Here is an 11079-nt window from a genome sequence, read left to right on the forward strand (position 1 = left end):
TGGCGGACCGCCGCTGCGTATGCGGCGGTAGCCACGTAGAGGTCAGAACCTGCGAAAAAAATTTCAAAGCAGAAAATTAAACCAAAACCAAAAATACTTAAAATTTAAACAAAAATTGTCAAAAATGGTTGGGTTGCCTCCCAACAAGCGCTTATTTTTCGTCTTTAGCTTGACGTTCTTTGAAGTTCATGAGTTATCCCCCATCGTGAGGATTCCTTTGGGATGCCTTTGTACCAACAATCTTAGTCTCTGCCACCGCGAATGGAACCAACTTGTTGAGAACTTTCTTCCACCATTTGAATTTTCCATTCGAGGTTTTGATCACGTAGATTTCAGGGTCATCTTGAGGTGGAGTCTTCTTCCTCTTCTTTCTCTTGGGCTTTTCCTGCAAGGTAGGCTTAGTAGGATTAGGCTCGCCCTTTTTAGGAGCTTGAGGTAAAGTGTTAACAATGAAAATAGTAGGGTTAGAAAGATCTTCCCCTCCAAATGGATCATAAGGCTTAGACAAATCGGTCACCATGACCTCCCTGCAATCATGCTCCATCTTAGCTTGTTTCGCCTCTTCATACTTAAGCATCGCGCTTTCGATGTTGTAGGTCGACTTTCCTCCATGGTCACTTATTGTGATTTCTCCTCTACCTACATCAATAAGAGCTTTGCATGTGGCTAGAAAATTTCTTCCTAAAATCAGAGGAACTTGTTTATCAACTTTCATGTCTAAAACAAAGAAATCGGCAGTGAATATGAAATCATCAACTTTCACCAATACATCCTCAAATACCCCTACCGCATTTACCGCAGTGTTATCGGCCATCCTTAGGCAGACATCTGTGGATTTGAGCGGCCCGATGTTGAGCTTCTCGTAGTACTCCAATGGCATTATGTTGACGCTAGCTCCAAGATCACAAAGAGCCTTGTCTACCTTACCATTCCCAATGGAACAACGAATGATGAATTGGCCAGGGTCCCTCTGCTTGACAGTCCTTTGCTTTTGGATGATATCACTACAGTGAAGAGGTAGCTTTAGATCAGATTTCTGGAGCTTTTGCTTTTTCATCACCGCCTCTCTCAAGAGCTTGGCATACCTAGGTATTTCCTGCAATGCATCAACAAGAGGGAGTTTAGTATGACATTTACAAAACATATTTAAGAACTGTCGGAATTGCTCTTCAAGCTTGAACGGCTTCCTCGGCTGGAAGGGGAGTACAATCCCGTTGTGCCGCACGAGTTCCTTCTTGGCGGGCGCCTCTGCCTCTTCAATGGCGGCCCGCTGCATAGTGTGTGGCGGTCCGCTAGGTGTCGGGCAGTCCCCAAAACTCGTTCCGGAGGTGCTGGCTTCATCCTTGTTGATACCGACAACCTTGGCAACAGCCTTGCCTTTATCCTCCACTTCCTTCTTTTGGAATTGATCCATTTGTAACTTAATGATGGACACAGTGGAGACAACAGTGTTTAACCCAGATTCAAGCTTGGTCAGTCTTTCCTCTACAACTCCCATCTTGGTCTCGTTGTTCTTTCTATCCTCTAGCATTAGCTCCAAGATCTTTTGGATGCCAGCCTCATATTTGTCTTCCTTGGTAGGTGGCTTCACTCCTTTCTCTTTGCCTAGATTGAACCCTGCATGAGATTGGACAAAATTATGATTATTAGCATGAGATACATGTGGATGTGGGTGATTTCCATTATAATTATTAAAATTACCACCCCCCTGATTAGGGCGATAATTATTATTATAAAGCCTGTTGGGATCACCCCCATTTTGGACATATTTGACATCTTTGATGACATTCCCCTCTTTGCCTGGAGCTTCTAATTTTTCAAGTCTTGCTCTGATGAATGCCAATTCTTGGGATGTCCCATTCCCACATGGTTTCTTCACTGCATCTAGCCTTTCAACTTTGTGTTTTCCTTGGACCAACCTCGACTGTTTGTGGCTAATTCCTCTATTACCTCCATAGCAGCAACTCCTCCTTTCCTCAAGAATCCCCCATTCGCCCCTGAATCCAACAAACTAGAGATTTTTTCGTTAAACCCATTATAAAGGATTCCTACCTGATGGTCTATTCCAAAACCATGGTTCGGGCATTTGCGGAGAAGAGCTTTGAAACGTGCGAGAGCTTCATATAGAGGCTCATCGGATCCTTGCATGAATTGAAAGATCTCACACTTAAGCTTTAGGATGGTGTCAGGCGGGTAGTACTTGTCGAGGAAGAGGACCACTAGATCCTTCCAATTTGTGGTTTTATCTGCAGGCAGACAATCATACCATTCTTTAGCAGCATCAGTTAAGGAAAAGGGAAAAAGTCTTACCCTCACAATATCATCATCAACACCATTGATCTTGATTGTATTAGCTATTTCCACGAACTTAGTGAGATGTCGATTGCGTCCTCGGTGTCTCTTCCTGCGAAGGCATTTTGTTCAACCCTATTGATTAAGGGTATCCCCAACTTGAAGTTGTTGGCCTCTATCTGCGGACCTGCAGGAATGTCCACAATGTTACCATGACTAAACATATTCAAGACTGGAACTACCTCCCTTGCTCGTTTTTCTTTTTCAGCTTTTGCCCGAGCTCTCTCTTCTCGCATCTCTTCCACCTCCTTTCGGAGGGCGACGATAAGATCGTGGTTGGTAGGCTCCGCCATCTTATTTTCTCCACAAGATAAGCAAATCTGCACAACCTGCAAAAACTAAAAAAAAAGGAAAAATTAAAAAAAATATAAAAATGAAAAAAAAATAAATAAATTTGAAAGAAGTAAAATCCAAAGTAGTAAAATTGTCCGTTTGAAGATATCACTCCAAAGTGAATTGTCTTCCCCGGCAACGGCGCCAAAAACTTGATGCACTTTTTATTAGCACTAAATAAACCTGCAAGTATACAGAGTATATATAGTATAGCTAAACGTCAGTACCGGGATATCGAACACGGGGAAGGCAAACACAAAGTGTCTATCCTCTACTAGAACTCAATTACTATCTGGAGAAACAAGAGATTTTAAAAACTTTTGAAAACTGAAAACAATAAAAACAATTAACAACTAGATGCGAATAAAACACAGAGACAATCAATAGAGATAAGGGAATTCCAGGGATGTGCGTTGATACGCTCGGATTTTGCACGATTTTAAGGCCATTATTTGGCCCGTTTTTAATGTCAAAGTTGCATTACATGTCCATTATTTGCATATTTTATCTATTTTGGTATTTTGACATGTTTTGTGAGAAATATGCATATTTGAGCCTAAAAAGGGGGTAAAAACACGAAGTAGGAAATCTGGAGCATCTCCGGCGACCGCCGCAACACTTCCGGCGACCGCCGGCGTTCGCGGTGACAAAGACACGCCCGGTGACCGGCGGGAAGTATGTGGCGACCGCCACAAAGAGTCAGAAGCTTCTGGACTGCGTGCAGTGGCCCGCCCCAGAAACGCGCCGCGCGACAGCTGTCTTTAAACTCAATTGTCCAGCTATCCTAAAGTCCGATTGGGGCTTTCTACACACCATTCTCTTCGTCTTGAAAAGAGCTTCAAGATGATGTAAGAATCACCTCAATCGGAGTTCTGTGGAGAGAGTTATGGCCGTTATACCAAAGTCGCACAAAGTTGCCAGCTGCTGTCTAGGCGGAAAATTGAAGAAGGAAAGAAGATATTACCTTGTGAAGCCAAATCTTTTCCTTCTACTATGGGGAACGAAAATTACATCTTTCCTAATGCTTGGAGGATACTTATTACCAAATTTAAATCCTTCTAAAGCCTATATATACCCCATAACCTCATTCATAGAATTCAACCCTTCCTTAGCCCCCAAAAGGGGAGCTTTCATAGCTCCTCCTCCAACCCTAATTCTTCATCATCTTTTTGCCAATTACTTCCATAGAATAAATTTGAGAGTTCTTCATTGTGCAAGGGGTTGGAGAAAGAAGCAAGAACATCAAGAACGACAAGGATTCAACCTACGGATTTTATTTGTTTTAGTTTTATGTTCCAATTGTTTTCACTTCAATCTATGTTTTTAGCTTATTCAATTATGTCTAACTAAATTCATAGGATTCTTTGGATGTGTGAGTAACTTTTATTGGTTTATACAATTCCTTTTTCTATTTAATATCCGTTTTGTGTTTACTTTGTTTCTTCCCTAAGTAGTTTTGATGCTGCATGATTGAGTGACACAATCTTGCATGATTTAATATAACTTGCTTCATAACTGTGACAGAGTTCTAGCGAGTTAGATTCACTTAGTAGACGCTACAGTTAGCTTCCCTTAAAACGGCACTGTTAATTGAGAGTGAGGACTTTTCAAGGGTCTTAGGAGCTTTTTGGAGTTACGTGTTAGGATTGACAACCCTAATGTTGTAATCAACGTTTGTATCGCATGAGCATAAGCTAGGTGACTCGTCCTTTCAAAGTATAAACTGTGCTAGGGTATTGTAGTTGGAATTTGTATAACCATAACTGTGAACGCACATCCATGGAATTCTCTTATCTCTCATATTTTATCTTTGTGATTTAATTTCATTTAGTTGTTTGATTGCTTTTAATTGTTTTACTTTCAAAAACCCAAAACTTCTCTTGTTTCTCTAGATAGTATTTGACGCTTAGTACATAATAGCCAGTTGCAATTATATTCCCCGTGTTCGATATCTCGGTACTGACCTTTAGCTTTACTAGATCTACCCTGTATACTTGCAGGTATTTTTAGTGCTAATAAAAAGTGCATCAAGTTTTTGGCGCCGTTGTCGGGGAATATTTTTGCTTTAAGCTGATATTGTAGAAAGGTTGATTATACTAATTTAGAGTGTAATATTATTTAATTTTTTTTTTCTTTTGATTTTTTTTGAGGTACTTGAGGAGAGCAAGGAGCGCAACAATGGATGCGTTTCAATATTGGAGACAGCCGACATGGGCATACACCACCAATGATGAATCCGAGCAAAGGTGCCGTGGACTTGAATTCATAATACAAGAACTTGAAAGACATAGAGAGGAGAGTCTACAACAAGGGAGAGAAATTCGAATGGAAAACACGATGAAGTCCATGGAGAACAAATGCAAAGAGATGAATGAAGTACTCGAAAATATGAGCAAGAGGATCACTGAGGCGATACTTCCATGTTTTGAAGAAAAATCAATCATTGAAGAAGAAAAGGAGGAACATCCCCGCACCAATTGGGAGGAACGGTTAGAAATTTGCATCATCGAGGTACAAGAAAATAGGAAGGTGACCAATCAGAGGTTGATGAATTTGGAAAGAAACACCGACCTTTTAGAGCAAGGATTCGCAAGTCTTGTCGCACAAGTGGGGGAATTGGAATACAATCTGGGGAATCTGGCCACTGCAATAGGGAGTAAAGAAAAAGAGAAGGAACCAACTGACCCCTCGCCCGCCGTTGATCATCCTCAGCGGCCCGCTGCACATCTTCACAGCGGTCCGCCGGGAACTTCACAGCCATCCGAGGCCGATTCGGACATAGATGCAGAGCAGCCGCCAGCGGCCGCTGCCCCACTTTGCAGAGCTCCGCCGCCTTAAAGTCAGACCCAAGAATCGCAGTTCCCTAGCGCTGACAACATGACCATGCCTTCCCATGAAGATGAAGAAGATGAGACAAATAAAACTGTGATTAATTCTTTCAAACCCTCTCTCTCTATAATGTTAATTCCTTTTATTGCTGACAAAGCTGATTTTGGTGAAGATTCACAATTAAGTCATGCATGGAGGAAAAGTTGGAGCAAAACCGAAAAATCCAAGTTCAAGCTAAGAAGTTGTCCGAAATATCTGAGGTACGATTTGTGTGGGTTCAATCTTTTGTGTCCATTGTCACATTCTGTGTTTGCACAATCTTCTGCTGCAGCACTTGATAAGATCCGTAGAGCATGGATGAGATATAAAGTCCAATGTTGATAGCTTTCTTGTTTTTAGTAGTTTCTAGTTTTATTTTTATTTTTATTTTCGCTTTGTTTTAAAATTTTCGTTTTATTTTATTATTTTTCATTTTTTTATAAAATAAAAATAAAAATGAAAAATAATCTTTTTCTTTAAGTTTATTTTCGTTTTTCTAAAAAAAAAAAAAGAGGTTACTGGAGCAGGGCTAGCCGTCCGCTGAGTTGATTGCGGCGACCGCCGAAAGAAGAGCAGTAAGGACAAACCATCCACGGCGGTCATTTGAACTGCAGTCAGCGACCGCCGCAGCGTGTTAGACGCGAGATTCTCACATAAGGTATGTTTCTTCCTTCCTTCTTTCATTCTTTTTCTTTCTAACCCTAGCATCCACTTTCTCCCCTCTCTTTAAATTCTATTTCTCCACATTATTCACACACCCACACTCCAAATTCACATCACTCTATTAAATTCTTTGGATTCTACCAAATTGTTCTTGTGCTCAAATGTCAACCAACGCAAGGTACGTTCTTCTTGTAATTTCTGAGCTTTGATCTTGAATACTTTCATTGGATGACTTTGTTGTTGGTATATATATTTTGGTAGTTTACCATGGAGTTTGATGGGGGATGATATACTTTTGATACTTTGTTGGTGAATTTGTGAGTTGGATTTATTGGAATTGATCATTGTTGGGTGTGCTTGAATTAGCTTCTTCTTGTGGATGAAATTTGAATTCCCCGTTGATTTGATTGTTGATACGCATAGTTCATGTTCATAGCATTGTGAGACTATTTTATCTTGCATGACTTGTGTATATTCTTGAGCTTATATTGTTTTCCATGATCTTGGTCTATTGTGGAAAATTCTTGCAAATCAGTGGGGGATAGAGATCTTGATGAGGGATGATTTTTGAATCAAGGTGGATTACTTGATCTTGCATGTGATTATGTTTACACCTTGATTTGGTTCAAGTTTGGGGGATTGCTAAATACTATGTGTTGTATCCTACTACAATTTTCTTCATTCTATGCTCACATTGCGAATTTGTAGGTACAAAGGCATCCCAAAGGAATTCCCACGATGCGGGATAACATGAGCTTCAAAGAACGTCAAGCTAAAGACGAAAAAAAAGCGCTTGTTGAGAGGCAACCCAACCATTTATTTCCAGTTTTTGAGTATCTTTTGGTTTTTGTTTCGTTTCTACTTTGAAAATTTTTCGCAGGTTCTGACCCTTACGTGGCGGTCGCCGCAAGCGCTGCGGCGGTCTGCCACCTGCTCACTGGAAGTTACTGTTGACGTGCGGCGACCGCCGGACAGGCCGCGGCTGCCCGCCACCTGGGCACGGTCTCCAGCGCGATTTTTCAAAATTTCTCGAATTTTCGCCCCGTCAAGCTCTACGCGAAATTTTTCAGGGTATGTTTTCTTTTCAGTAGTTTACTCACGTCCCTACCGACTCTACAAACTTATTTTACACTTTGTTGTAAATAAGTTTGGGGGGATGAAGTGGTGGACCGTGAGTTTATGTTTTTGTTTTAGGGTTTTCCTTTTTGTTTTAAAGTTTTTGTTTTTGTTTTTCAAAACCCCGTAGGAGAATTTTGTGTTCTAGAAATGTTTTCTTGAATCCATGTCGTGAACTTAACATGAAGAACTTAGAAACACGCATGCTTAGGGACACACTTTAGACCGAGTTGCCAATGATATTACATTCCATCTATGTTTAAGTGTGGCTTAACGTTTTGATTTGATGGTTTGGTGAAAAGGTGCATAATTAGTGAATTGCTTGTTCGCTTTGAATCATGCTTTAAACCTTGTGAGGATTTGAGCCTTAAATTTATTCTTGTGTGATTTATCTACATTCATGTATATGTTTCTAGAACTTGTTCTTAGTCTTGCCTAAGTTTACATATTGTTTAAGTTGATTTAGGAGGATGATTGACCATCTTTTCTTAGCCTACTTTTATCCAAAATTTTGACCCTCTCAAATTTTCAAAATTTTTCCCTTTGGATCCAATTTTGAGCCTTTAAGATTATTCTTTGGAAGCCAACATAATGGGGACAATTCCTTGGGTTAGTTAGAATTTTCTATCCTTTGTAAAGGAATGGGGACAAAAAAATAGTGTGCTTAAATGTAAAAAAAGTGCAAGTTGTGAAAACGAAAAATTTAAAATGCTTGCTTGATCTTAGAAATGATGCTTATGAAAGGAAAAGAAAAGAAAAGAAAAAAAGAAAGGTTGTGAAGAAAAGAAAGAAAAATCAAAGGAATTTGGCAAGTGAGAAGAAATATAGACAAAGTCTAAGTTTACTAAGATTTGAATTGTTGGTTGGGTGCTAAGTTTGATATGGTAGAAATTGATCACTTTGGCTAATATTGGGTTTAGTCACTTTTTAGCCAAATATTCCTCAATAAAGACCTTTCGGACTTTTGATGCTTAATCACATCTAGTAGAGGAGGGATTAGACTTTGAGCAAGCCTATGGTAAACTTTGCATGATGCATGATTTGAGTGCTTATAAACACATTACCCTTATACACTTTGAGAGTGAGAGAACACTTCCCATCTTTCGAAGTTTGCCACAAGTGAGTGCATGAATTCAAGGTGTTCCACGAGTTAGTAATGAAAGTGCACTAATAAGCCTTGCTTGATTTGATTGCGTTAATACATGCTTAATCTGTTCTTTCATCTTTTGAGGCAATTATGACGTCTAGTCCTTGTGCATTCCGTGCGTCTATTCTTGTGTCTTTATTGTTTTTTTCGAGGACAAACAAAAATGTAAGTTTGGGGGAGTTGATACGCTCGAATTTTGCACGATTTTAAGGCCATTATTTGGCCCGTTTTTAAAGTCAAAGTTGCATTACATGTCCATTATTTGCATATTTTATCTATTTTGGTATTTTGACATGTTTTGTGATAAATGTGCATATTTGAGCCTAAAAAAGGGGTAAAAACGCGAAGTAGGAAATCTGGAGCATCTCCGGCGACCGCCGGCGCTCAGCGGTGACAATGACACGCCTGGCGACCGCCGGGAAGTGCGTGGCGACCGCCTCAAAGAGTCAGAAGCTTCTGGACTGTGCGCGGCGATCGCCGGACAAGGTGCGGCGGCCCGCCACAAAAACGCAGCGCGCGACAGCTGTCTTTAAACTTAATTTTCCGGCTATCCTAAAGTCCGATTGGGGCGTTCTCACACCATTCTCTTCGTCTTGAAAAAGAGCTTCAAGATGATTTAAGAATCACCTCAATCGGAGTTCTGTGGAAAGAGTTATGGCCGTTATACCAAAGTCGCACAAAGCTGCTAGCTGCAGTCTAGGCGGAAATTTGAAGAAAGAAAGAAGATATTACCTTATGAAGCCAAATCTTTTCCTTCTACTATGGGGAACAAAAATTACATCTTTCCTCCTTATTACCAAATTTAAATCCTTCTAAAGCCTATATATACCCAATAACCTTACTCATAGAATTCAACCCTTCCTTAGACCCCAAAAGGGGAGCTTTCATAGCTCCTCCTCCAACCTAATTCTTCATCATCGTTTTGCCAATTACTTCCATATCATAAATTTGAGAGTTCTTCATTGTGCAAGGGGTTGGAGAAAGAAGCAAGAACATTAAGAACGAAAATGATTCAACCTACGGGTTTTATTTGTTTTAGTGTTATGTTCCAATTGTTTTCACTTCAATCTATGTTTTTAGCTTATTCAATTATGTCTAACTAAATTCATAGGATTCTTTGGATGTGTGAGTAACTTTTATTGGTTTATACAATTCTTTTTTCTATTTAATATCCGTTTTGTGTTTACTTTGTTTCTTCCCTAAGTAGTTTTGATGCTGCATGATTGAGTGACACAATCTTGCATGATTTAATATAATTTGCTTCATAACTGTGACAAAGTTCTAGCGAGTTAGATTCACTTAGTAGACGCTACAGTTAGCTTCACTTAAAACGGCACTGTTAATTGAGAGTGAGGACTTTTCAAGGGTCTTAGGAGATTTTTGGAGTTACGTGTTAGGATTGACAACCCTAATGTTGTAATCAACGTTTGTATCGCATGAGCATAAGCTAGGTGACTCGTCCTTTCAAAGTATAAACTCTGCTAGGGTATTGTAGTTGGAATTTGTATAACCGTAATTGTGAATGCACATCCATGGAATTCTCTTATCTCTCATATTTTATCTTTGTGATTTAATTGCATTTAGTTGTTTGTTTGCTTTTAATTGTTTTACTTTCAAAAACCCAAAACTTCTCTTGTTTCTCTAGATAGTATTTGACGCTTAGTACATAATAGCCAGTTGCAATTATATTCCCCGTGTTCGATATCTCGGTACTGACCTTTAGCTTTACTAGATCTACCCTGTATACTTGCAGGTATTTTTAGTGCTAATAAAAAGTGCATCAAGTTTTTGGCGCCGTTGCCGGGGAATATTTTTGCTTTAAGCTGATATTGTAGAAAGGTTGATTATACTAATTTAGAGTGTAATATTATTTAATTTTATTTTTCTTTTGATTTTTTTTTGAGGTACTTGAGGAGAGCAAGGAGCGCCACATCAACCAGATTGAGGTTTTGGGAGGGACGATTGATCCCGAGTCCCAGATTACTATAATCCTTCAGAGTCTTCCCCCTAGCTTCCAGCATTTCAAGCTTAACTTCGAGATAAACAAGCGGGATTACACTTTGGCTGAGCTGTTGACTGAGCTTCAGTCGGCGGAGGACCTCATGGTTCAGGCTAAGGTAGCTATGCTGAGTTTGGCACCTTATTCCTCTGGTTTAAGCCTCGTGCAGGAAAGAAAAAGGCGTCGAACCCAGTTGCAGCTAAGAATGCTAAGGGAAAGAAGAAGAAGAAGGCCGATAAAAAGCCTACTAGAAAATGATTCAAGTGTGGAGAGAAAAGTCATTGGAAGCCAGACTGTGCTAAAAGGGCAAGGCAACAGGTTTGCACCATGCTCTGTAGTCGAGTCATGTTTAGCTTCGACGTCTACTCATACGTGGGTTATTGATACTGGAGCAACTGATCATATATGTTTTGGTTCTGACTTAATGCAGGTGACAAGATGGTTACATGATCGTGAGATCGAAGTCCAGTGTGGCGACGCTACTAAAGTAGCGGTCGTTGCAGTGGGAGACGTTTATTTACGTTTTAGTAGTGATAGATTTTTGATTTTGATGAATGTTTTGTTGATACCTTCTTTTTGAAGAAATTTAATTTCAGTTTCT

The sequence above is a fragment of the Salvia hispanica genome, chromosome 5 (genome assembly GCF_023119035.1).
Source record: "Salvia hispanica cultivar TCC Black 2014 chromosome 5, UniMelb_Shisp_WGS_1.0, whole genome shotgun sequence".
NCBI lineage: Eukaryota > Viridiplantae > Streptophyta > Magnoliopsida > Lamiales > Lamiaceae > Salvia > Salvia hispanica.